This window comes from Aristolochia californica, unplaced genomic scaffold (genome assembly GCF_029961685.1).
Source record: "Aristolochia californica isolate CCGP_79_NKW_82.1479 unplaced genomic scaffold, dmAriCali1.0.hap1 SCAF_5, whole genome shotgun sequence".
Classification (NCBI taxonomy): domain Eukaryota; kingdom Viridiplantae; phylum Streptophyta; class Magnoliopsida; order Piperales; family Aristolochiaceae; genus Aristolochia; species Aristolochia californica.
Genome location: NW_027182214.1, coordinates 16,396,404 through 16,408,703, shown reverse-complemented (window position 1 = coordinate 16,408,703; position 12,300 = coordinate 16,396,404).

Here is a 12,300-nt window from a genome sequence, read left to right as displayed (position 1 = left end):
ATATTAGTTTTGGACTAGGGGAATTTCCCAAACTTGGATAACAAAACTATTGTGTTCATTTGTGGTGTGTGAATAAATTTTCTTTCTTTTAATTTTTTTATTGTTTAAACTTTTTCTGTACATCAACTATGAAATTTTCATTTTGCTGTGATCTATTTGCCATTTTTGTTTACGGGATGAAGGGAGCGCGAAAAACTCGAAGTTTCGAATTAAGAAAAATGTGTAAAAATAAAACAGAAATGCAATTTTCACATATGTAGAAAGAGATAATTCCAAAGAGTGCCTGTAACTTTTATTTATTGTAAGCACTTTTACGTTTTTATATCTCAGGTTTTGCAATCGTCGGGTAAAATGGGTTGCGGAGGATTTTTAACTGAGTGTTTAATCGCAATCCATAAGTTATTTCATACAAAAATATAGCCCGTTACGCATGATAAATCACATTACAATCATCTATGATTCATTATGTCAGCGTTTTGCAAATGGGCAAAATAAAGGCATGTTTGACTCGGGTAAAAATCCCACCGCAAGTTCAATTGTGAATTTAATGAGCGTTCGTTATTTTCTTAAAAAACTTTGCATCCATAGCTCATTTGCATTTTTAACATGTTTAAAACATGCATATCCATTTTTAAAACATGTGTGGATGAAATCTCTTTCTTGCAAAATTCCAAGCTATTAGGGTTAAACTAGTGCAATTTCCAAAAATTGGATTACTAAACTTTTTGTGTTCATTTGTGCCCATATCTCAGGTTTTTGCAATCGTCGGGAAACGTGGGAGGCGGGCGATTTTTAACTGAGTGTTCACTTCAAATCCATAAGTCATTTCTTAAAAAAATATAGCCCGTTACGCATGACAAATAACTTTACAATCATCTATGATTGTTAGCTCAACTTTTTGAATAAGGGCAAAATAATGGCTTGTTTGACTCGGGCAAATATCCCACCGCACGTTCACTTGAGAATTTAATGAGCGTTTTTTATTCCCTTTAAAAACTTTGGATCCATACGTCATTTGAATCTTTAACACTTGTTTCTGGCATACATATCCATTTTTAAAACATGTGTAGAAAAAATCTCCTTCATGTAAAATTCCAAGATATTAGTTTTGGACTACTGGAATTTCCCAAACTTGGATAACAAAAATTTTGTGTTCATTTGTGGTGTTTGAATAAATTTTTTCTTCATTTACTTTTTTTATTGTTTTAAAATTTTTCCATACGTCAACTATGAAATTTTCATTTTGCTGTGATCTATTTGCCTTTTTTGTTTACGGGATGAAGGGAGAGCGAAAGACTCAAAGTTTTGATTTAAGAAAATTGTGTACATCTAAAATGGAAATGCACAATGCTCATATGTAGAGAGAGATAATTCCTAAGAGTGCCTGTAATTTTTAGGGATTGTAAGCACCCTTTCGTTTTTATATCTCAGGTTTTGCAATCGTCGGGAAAAATGGGTTGCAGAGGATTTTAAACTGAGTGTTGAATTGCAATCCATAAGTCATTTCATACAAAAATATAGCCTGTTACGCATGATAAATCACATTACAATCATCTAAGATTAATTATGTCAGCTTTTTTCAAATGGGCAAAATAATGGCATGTTTGACTCGGGTAGATATCCAACCACAAGTTCACTTGAGAATTTAATGAGCGTTTGTTATTCTCTTTAAAAGCTTTGGATCCATAGCTCATTTGCATCTTTAACATGTTTCAAACATGCATATCCATTTTTAAAACATGTGTGGATGAAATCTTTTTCTTGCAAAATTCCAAGCTATTAGGGTTAAACTAGTGGAATTTCCCAAAATTGGATAACAAAAATTTTGTGTTCATTTGTGTTGGGTGAATAAATTTTCTTTATTTATATTTGTTATTATTTTAAATTTTTTCCATTCATCAACTATAAAATTTTCATTTTGTTGTAAGCTTTTTGCCTTGCTTGTTTTCGAGATGAAGGGAGAGCGAAAAGACAAAGTTTTGATTAAAGAAAAAATTGTACATCTAACATGTAAAGCACAATGCACAATTGTAGGGAGAGATAATTCCAAAGAGTGTCTATAACTTTTAGGGATTGTAAGCTCTTTTTAGTTTTTATATCTCAGGTTTTGCAATCGTCGGGAAAAATCGGTGGCAGAGGATTTTTAACTGAGTGTTGAATTGCAATCCATAAGTCATTTCATACAAAAATATAGCCCGTTACGCATGATAAATCACTTTATAATCATCTATGATTGTTATATAATATTTTTGAAAATGGGCAAAATAATGACTTGTTAGACTCGGGTAAATATCCTACCGCACGTTCACTTGAGAACTTAATGAGCGTTTGTTATTCTCTTTAACATGTTTCAAGCATGCATATCCATTTCTAAAACATGTGTAGAAAAAATCTCCTTCATGTAAAATTCCAAGCTTAATAGGGTTGGACTAATGGAATTTCACAGACTTGGATAACAAAACTTTTGTGTTCATTTGTGGTGTGTGAATAGATATTTTTTATTTGCATTACTTATAATTTTAAATATTTTGCACACATCAACTATAAAATTTTTATTCTATAGTGATCTTTTCTGCCTTTTTTTTTTACGGGATGAACGGGGAGCGAAAACTCAAAGTTCTGATTTAAGAAACAAGTGTACATGTAAAATGGAAATGCACAATGCACAAATGTAGAGAGAGATATTTTGAAAGAGTGTCTGTATGTTTTAGGGATCGTATGCACTTTTTTGTTTTTATATCTAAGGTTTTGCAATCGTCGGGAAACGGGGGAGGCTGTTGATTTTTAACTGAGTGTTCACTTCAAATCCATAAGTCATTTCTTAAAAAAATATAGCCCATCATGTATGAAAAATAACTTTACAATCATCTATGATGGCTAGCTCAACTTTTTGTATATGGGCAAAATAATGGCTTGTTTGACTCGGGCAAATATCCCACTGCCCGTTCACTTCAGAATTTAATGAGCGTTTTTTATTGTCATTAAAAACTTTGGATCCATAGGTCATTTGAATCTTTAACACTTGTTTCTGGCATGCATATCCATTTTTAAAACATGTGTAGAAAAAATCTCCTTCATGTAAAATTCCAAGATATTAGTTTTGGACTACTGGAATTTCCCAAACTTGGATAACAAAAATTTTGTGTTCATTTGTGGTGTGTGAATAAATTTTCTTCATTTACTTTTTTTATTGTTTTAAACTTTTTCCGTACATCAACTATGAAATTTTAATTTTGTTGTGCTCAATTTGCCTTTTTTGTTTACGGGATGAAGGGAGAGCGAAAAACTTGAAGTTTTGATTTAATAAAAATGTGTACATCTAAAAAGGAAATGCACAATGCACATATGTAGAGGGAGATAATTCCAAAGAGTGCCCGTAATTTTTGGGGATTGTAAATACCTTTTCGTTTTTATATCTCAGGCTTTGCAATCGTCGGGAAAAATGGGTTGCGGAGAATTTTTAACTGACTGTTGAATTGCAATCCATAAGTCATTTCATACAAAAATATAGCCCGTTACGCATAATAAATCACATTACAATCACCTATGATTAATTGTGTCAGCTTTTTGCAAATGGGCAAAATAATGGCATGTTTGACTCGGGTAAATATCCCATCACAAGTTCACTTGAGAATTTAATGAGCGTTTGTTATTCTCTTTAAAAGCTTTGCATCCGTAGCTCATTTGCATCTTTAACTTGTTTCAAACATGCATATCCATTTTTAATACATGTGTCGATGAAATCTCTTTCTTGGCAAATTCCAAGCTATTAGGGTTAAACTAGTGGAATTTCCCAAAATTGGATAACAAAACTTTTGTGTTCATTTCTGTTGGGTGAATAAATTTTCTTTATTTATATTTGTTATTGTTTTAAATTTTTTCCATACATCAACTGTAAAATTTTCATTTTGTTGTAAGCTTTTTGCCTTGTTTGTTTTCGGGATGAAGGGAGAGCGAAAAGTCAAAGTTTTGATTTAAGAAAAAAGTGTACATCTAAAATGGAAAAGCACAATGCAAAATTGTAGGGAGAGATAATTCCAAAGAGTGTCTGTAATTTTTAGGGATTGTCAGCTCTTTTTAGTTTTTATATCTCAGGTTTTGCAATCTTCGGGAAAAATTGGTGGCAGAGGATTTTCAACTAAGTGTAGAATTGCAATCCATAAGTCATTTCATACAAAAATATAGCCTGTTACGCATGATAAATCACTTTACAAACATCTTTGATTTTTAGATCAAATTTTTGAAAATGGGCAAAATAATGACTTGTTAGACTCGGGTAAATATCCCAACGCACATTCACTTGAGAATTTAATGAGCGTTTGTTATTCTCTTTAAAAGCTTTGGATCCATAGCTCATTTGAATCTTTAACATGTTTCAAGCATGCATATCCATTTTTAAAACAAGTGTAGAAAAAATCTCCTTCTTGTAAAATTCCAAGCTTAATATGGTTGGGCTATTGGAATTTCCCAAACTTGGATAACAAAACTTTTCTGTTCATTTGTGGTGTGTGAATAGATATTTTTTATTTACATTAGTTATTATTTTAAATATTTTCCACACATCAACTATAAATTTTTTATTTTTTTGTGATCTTTTTTGCCTTTTTTGTTTACGGGATGAAGGGGGGAGCGAAAACACAAAGTTCTGATTTAAGAAAAAAGTGTACATCTAAAATGGAAATGCACAATGCAACAATTTAGAGAGAGATATTTCCAAAGAGTCTGTATCTTTTATGGATTGTATGCACTTTTTCATTTTTATATCTAAGGTTTTGCAATCATCGGGAAACGGGAGAGGCGGGCGATTTTTAACTGAGTGTTGACTTCAAATCCATAAGTCGATTCTTAAAAAAATATAGGCCTTTACTCATGACAAATCACTCTACAATCATCTATAATTCTTAGCTCAACTTTTTGAATATGGGCAAAATAATGGCTTGTTTGACTCGGGCAAATATCCCACCGCACGTTCACTTGAGAATTTAATGAGCGTTTGTTATTCTCTTTAAAAGCTTTGGATCCATAGGTCATTTGAATCTTGAACACATGTTTCTGGCATGCATATCCATTTTTAAAACATGTGTAGAAAAAATCTCCTTCATGTAAAGTTCTAAGATATTAGTTTTGGACTAGTGGAATTTCCCAAACTTAGATAACAAAACTTTTGTGTTGATTTGTGGTGTGTGAATAAATTTTCTTCATTTACTTTTTTAATTGTTTTAAACTTTTTCTGTACATCAACTATGAAATTTTCATTTTGCTCTAATCTATTTGCCTTTTTAGTTTACGGGATGAAGGGAGAGCGAAAAGTCAAAGTTTTGATTTAAGAAAAAAGTGTACATCTAAAATGGAAAAGCACAATGCACAATTTTAGCGAGAGATAATTCCAAAGAGTGTCTATAATTTTTAGGGATTGTAAGCTCTTTTTAGTTTTATATCTCAGGTTTTCCAATCGTCGGGAAAAATTGGAGGCAGAGGATTTTTAACTGAGTGTTGAATTGCATTCCATAAGTCATTTCATACAAAAATATAGCCCGTTACGCATGATAAATCACTTTGCAATCATCTATGATTGTTAGATCAAATTTTTGAAAATGGGCAAAATAATGACTTCTTAGACTCGGGTAAATATCCCACCGCACGTTCACTTGAGAATTTAATTAGCGTTTGTTATTCTATTTAAAAGTTTTGGATCCATAGGTCATTTGAATCTTTAACATGTTTGAAGCATGCATATCCATTTTTAAAACATGTGTAGAAATAATCTCCTTCATGTAAAATTGCAAGCTTAATAGGGTTGGACTAATGGAATTTCCCAAACTTGGATAACAAAACTTTTGTGTTCATTTGTGGTGTGTGAATAGATATTTTTTATTTACATTAGTTATTATTTTAAATATTTTCCACATATCAACTATAAATTTTTTATTTTGTTGTGATCTTTTCTGCCTTTTTTGTTTACGGGATGAAGGGGGAGCGAAAACTCAAAGTTCTGATTTAAGAAAAAAGTGTACATCTAAAATGGAAATGCACAATGAACAAATGTAGAGAGAGATAATTCCAAAGAGTGTCTGTAATTTTTAGGGATTGTAAGCACCTTTTCGTTTTTATATCTCAGGTTTTGCAATTTTCAGGAAAAATGGGTTGCGGAGGATTTTTAACTGAGTGTTGAATTGCAATCCATAAATCATTTCATACAAAAATATATCCCATTTCGCATGATAAATCATATTACAATCATCTATGATTTTTATGTCTGCTTTTTTCAAATAGGCAAAATAATGGCATGTTTGACTCGGGTAAATATCTCACCGCAAGTTCACTTATGAATTTAATGAGCGTTTGTTATTCTTTTTAAATGCTTTGCATCCATAGCTCAATTGCATCTTTAACACGTTTCAAACATGCATATCCATTTTTAAAACATTCTCTTTCTTCCTAAATTCCAAGCTATTAGGGTTAAACTAGTGGAATTTCCCAAAACTTGGATAATGAAAGTTTTGTGTTCATTTGTGTTATCTGAATAAATTTACTTTCTTTCCATTTTTTATTGTTTTAATTTTTTTCCATCCATCAACAATAAAATTTTCATTTTGTTGTAAGCTTTTTGCCTTGTTTGTTTTCGAGATGAAGGGAGAGCGAAAAGTCAAAGTTTTGATTTAAGAAAAATTTGTACATCTAAAATGGAAAAGCATAGTGCACAATTGTAGGGAGAGATAATTCCAAAGAGTGTTTGTAATTTTTAGGGATTGTAAGCTCTTGTTTGTTTTTATATCTCAGGTTTTGCAATCGTCGAGAAAAATTGGTAGCAGAGGATTTTTAACTGAGTGTTGACTCGCAATCCATAAGTCATTTCATACAAAAATATAGCCCGTTACGCATGATAAATCACTTTACAATCATCTATGATTGTTAGATCAAATTTTTGAAAATGGGCAAAATAATGACTAGTTAGACTCGGGTAAATATCCTACCGCACGTTCACTTGAGAGTTTAATGAGCGTTTGTTATTCTCTTTAAAAGCTTTGGATCCATAGTTCATTTGAATCTTTAACATGTTTCAAGCATGCATATCCATTTTTAAAACAGGTGTAGAAAAAATCTCCATCATGTAAAATTCCAAGCTTAATAGGGTTGGACAAATGGAATTTCCCAAACTTGGATAGCAAAAGTTTTGTGTTCATTTGTGTTGTGTGAATACATATTTTTTATTTACATTAGTTATTATTTTAAATATTTTGCACACATCAACTATAAATTTTTTATTTTGTTGTGATCTTTTCTGCCTTTTTTGTTTACGGGATGAACGGGGAGTGAAAACTCAAAGTTCTGATTTAAGAAAAAAGGGTACATCTCAAATGGAAATGCACAATGCACAAATGTAGAGAGGGATATTTCCAAAGAGTGTCCGTATGTTTTAGGGATCGTATGCACTTTTTCGTTTTTATATCTAAGGTTTTGCAATAGTCGGGAAACGGGGGAGGCGGGCAATTTTTAACTTAGTGTTGACTTCAAATCCATAAGTCATTTCTTACAAAAATATAGCCCATTACGCATGACAAATAACTTTACAATCATCTATGATTGCTAGCTCAACTTTTTGAATATGGGCGAAATAATGGTTTGTTTGACTCGGGCTAATATCCCACCGCACGTTCAGTTGAGAATTTCAAGAGCGTTTTTTATTCTCTTTAAAAAATTTGGATCCATAGGTCATTTGAATCTTTAACACTTGTTTCTGGCATGCATATCCATTTTTAAAACATGTGTAGAAAAAATCTCCTTCATGTAAAATTCCAAGATATTAGTTTTGGACTCGTGGAATTTCCCAAACTTGGATAACAAAAGTTTTGTGTTCATTTGTGGTGTGTGAATAAATTTTCTTCATTTACTTTTTTTATTGTTTTAAACTTTTTCCGTACATCAACTATGAAATTTTCATTTTGCTGTGCTCTATTTGCCTTTATTGTTTACGGGATGAAGGGAGAGCGAAAAACTCGAAGTTTTGATTTAATAAAAATGTGTACATCTAAAACGGAAATGCGCAATGCACATATGTAGAGAGGGATAATTCCAAAGAGTGCCTGTAATTTTTAGGGATTGTAAGCACCTTTTCGTTTTTATATCTCAAGTTTTGCAATCGTTTGGAAAAATGGGTGGCAGAGGAATTTTAACTGAGTGTTGAATTGCAATCCATAAGTCATTTCATACAAAAATATAGCCCATTACGCATGATAAATCCCTTTACAATCATCTATGATTAATTATGTCAGCATTTTGCAAATGGGCAAAATAATTGCATGTTTGACTCCGGTAAATATCCCACCGCAAGTTCACTTGAGAATTTAATGAGCGTTTGTTATTCTCTTTAAAAGCTCTGCATCCATAGATCATTTGCATCTTTAACATGTTTCAAACACACATATCCATTTTTAAAACAAGTGTGGATGAAATCTATTTCTTGCAAAATTCAAAGCTATTAGGGTTAAACTAGTGGAATTTCCCAAAATTGGATAACAAAACTTTTGTGTTCATTTCTGTTGGGTGAATAAATTTTCTTTATTTATATTTTTTATTGTTTTAAATTTTTTCCTAACATCAACTATAAAATTTTCATTTTGTTGTAAGCTTTTTGCCTTGTTTGTTTTCAGAATGAAGGCAGACCGAAAAGTCAAAGTTTTGATTTAAGAAAAAATGTACATCAAAAATGGAAAAGCACAATGCACAATTGTAGGGAGAGATAATTCCAAAGAGTGTCTGTAATTTTTAGTGATTGTAAGCTCTTTTTAGTTTTTACATCTCAGGTTTTGGAATTGTCAGGAAAAATTGGTGGCAGAGGATTTTTAACTGAGTGTTGAATAGCAATCCCTAAGTCATTTCATACAAAAAAATAGCCAGTTACGCATGGTAAATAACTTTACAATCATCTACGATTGTGAGATCAAAATTTTGAAAATGGGTAAAACAATAACTTGTTAGCCTCGGGTAAATATCCCACCGCACATTCACTTGAGAATTTAATGAGCGTTTGTTATTCTCTTTAAAAGTTTTGGATCCATAGGTAATTTGAATCTTTAACATGTTTCAAGCATTCATATCCATTTTTAAAACATGTGTAGAAAAAATCTCCTTCATGTAAAATTCCAAGCTTAATAGGGTTGGACTAATGGAATTTCTTAAACTTGGATAACCAAACTTTTGTGTTCATTTGTGGTGTGTGAATAGATATTATTTATTTACATTAGATATTATTTTAAATATTTTCCACACATCCACTATAAAATTTTTATTTTGTTGAGATCTTTTCTGCCTTTTGTGTTTTTACGGGATGAAGGGTGAGTGAAAACTCAAAGTTCCGATTTAAGAAAAAAGTGTACATCCAACATGGAAATGCACAATGCACAAATGTCGAGAGAGATATTTCCAAAGATTGTCTGTATGTTTTAGGGATCGTAGGTACTTTTTCGTTTTTATATCTAAGGTTTTGCAATCGTCGGGCAACGGGGGAGGCGGGCGATTTTTAACTGAGTGTTGAGCTCAAATCCATAAGTAATTTCTTACAAAAATATAGCCCGTTACAAATGACAAATCACTTTACAATCATCTATGATTGTTAGCTCAACTCTTTGAATATGGGCAAAATAATGGCTTGTTTAACTCGGGCAAATATCCCACCGCACGTTCACTTGAGAATTTAATGAGCGTTTGTTATTCTCTTTAAAAGCATTGGATCCATAGGTCATTTGAATCTTTAACATGCTTCTAGCATGCATATCCATTTTTAAAACATGTGTAGAAAAAATCTCCTTCATGTAAAATTCCAAGATATGAGTTTTGGACTAGTGGAATTTCCCAAACTTGGATAAATAAACTTTTGTGTTCATTTGTGGTGTGTGAATAAATTTTCTTAATTTACTTTTTTTATTGTTTTAAACTTTTTCCGTACATCAACTATGAAATTTTCTTTTTGCTGTGATCTATTTGCCTTTTTAGTTTACGGGATGAAGGGAGAGCGAAAAACTCGAAGTTTTGATTTAAGAAAAATGTGTAGATCTAAAATGGAAATGCACAATGCACATAAGTAGAGTGAGATAATTCCAAAGAGTGGTTGTAATTTTTAGGGATTCTAAGCACCTTTTCGTTTTTATATCTCAGGTTTTGCAATCGTCGGGAAAAATGGGTTGCGGAGGATTTTTAATTGAGTGTTGAATTGCAATCCATAAGTCATTTCATACAAAAATATAGCCCGTTATGCATGATAAATCACATTACAATCATCTATTATTAATTATGTCAGCTTTTTGCAAATGGGCAAAATAATGGCATGTTTGACTCAGGTAAATATCCCACCGCAAGTTCACTTGAGAATTTAATGAGCGTTATTTATTCCCTTTGAAAGCTTTGCATCCATAGATCATTTGCATCTTTAACATGTTTCAAACATGCATATCCATTTCTAAAACATCTGTGGATGAAATCTCTTTCTTGCAAAATTCCATGCTATTAGGGTTAAACTAGTGGAATTTCCCATAATTGGATAACAAAACTTTTGTGTTCATTTGCGTTGGGTGAATAAATTTTCTTTATTTATATTTTTTATTGTTTTAGATTTTTTCCATACATCAACTATAAAATTTTCATTTTGTTGTAAGCCTTTTGCCTTGTTTGTTTTCGGGATGAAGCGATAGCGAAAAATCAAAGTTTTGATTTAAGAAAAAAGTGTACATCTAAAATGGAAAAAGCACAATGCACAATTGTAGGGAGAGATAATTCCAAAGAGTGTCAATAATATTTAGGGATTGTAAGCTATTTTTAGTTTTTATATCTCAGGTTTTGCTATCGTCGAGAAAAATTGGTGGCAGAGGATTTTTAATTGAGTGTTCAATTGCAATCCATAAGTCATTTCATACAACCCATTATTCATGATAAATCACTTTACAATCATCTATGATTGTCAGATCAAATTGTTGAAAATGGGCAAAATAATGACTTGTTAGACTCGGGTAAATATCCCGCCGCACGTTCACTTGAGAATTTAATGAGCATTTTTTTTTCTCTTTAAAACCTTTGGATCCATAGGTCATTTGAATCTTTAAAGAGTTTCAAGCATGCATATCCATTTTAAAAACATGTGTAGAAAAAATTTCTTTCATGTAAAATTCCAAGCTTAATACGGTTGGACTAATGGAATTTCCCAAACTTGGATAACAAAACTTTTGTGTTCATTTGTGGTGTGTGAATAGATATTTTTTATTTACATTAGTTCTTATTTTAAATATTTTCCACACATCAACTATAAAATTTTCATTTTGTTGCGATCTTTTCTTCCTTTTTTGTTTACTGGATGAAGGGGGAGCGAAAACTCAAAGTTCTGATTTAAGAAAAAAGTGTACATCTAAAATGGAAAGGCACAGTGCACAAATGTAGAGAGAGATATTTCCAAAGAGTGTCTTTATGTTATAGGGATCGTATGCACTCTTTCGTTTTTATATCTAAGGTTTTGCAATCGTCGGGAAATTGACTTCAAATCCCTAAGTCATTTCTTACAAAAATATAGCCTGTTACGCATGACAAATCACTTTACAATCATCTATGATTATTAGCTCAACTTTTTGAATATGGGCAAAATAATGGCTTGTTTGACACAGGCAAATATCCCACCGCACATTCACTTGAGAATTTAATGAGCGTTTGTTATTCTCTTTAAAAGCTTTGGATCCATAGGTCATTTGAATCTTTAACATGTTTCTGGCATGCTTATCCATTTTTAAAACATGTGTAAAAAAAATCTCCTTCATGTAAAATTCCAAGATATTAGTTTTGGACTAGTGAAATTTCCCAAACTTGTTTAACAAAAATTTTGTGTTCATCTGCGGTGTGTGAATAAATTTTCTTCATTTACTTTTTTTATTATTTTAAACTTTTTCTGTACATCAACTATGAAATTTTCATTTTGCTGTGATCTATTTGCCTTTTTTGTTTACGGGATGAAGGGAGCGCGAAAAACACGATGTTTTGATTTAAGAAAAATGTGTACATCTAAAACGGAAATGCACAATGCACATATGTAGAGAGAGATAATTCCAAAGAGTGTCTTTAATTTTTAGGGATTGTAAGCACCTTTTCGTTTTTATATCTCAGGTTTTGCAATCGTCATGAAAAATGGGTTGCGGAGGATTTTTAACTAAGTGTTGAGTTGCAAACGATAAGTCATTTCATACAAAAATATAGCCCGTTACGCATGATAAATAACATTACAATCATTTATGATTAATTATGTCAGCTTTTTGCAAATGGGCA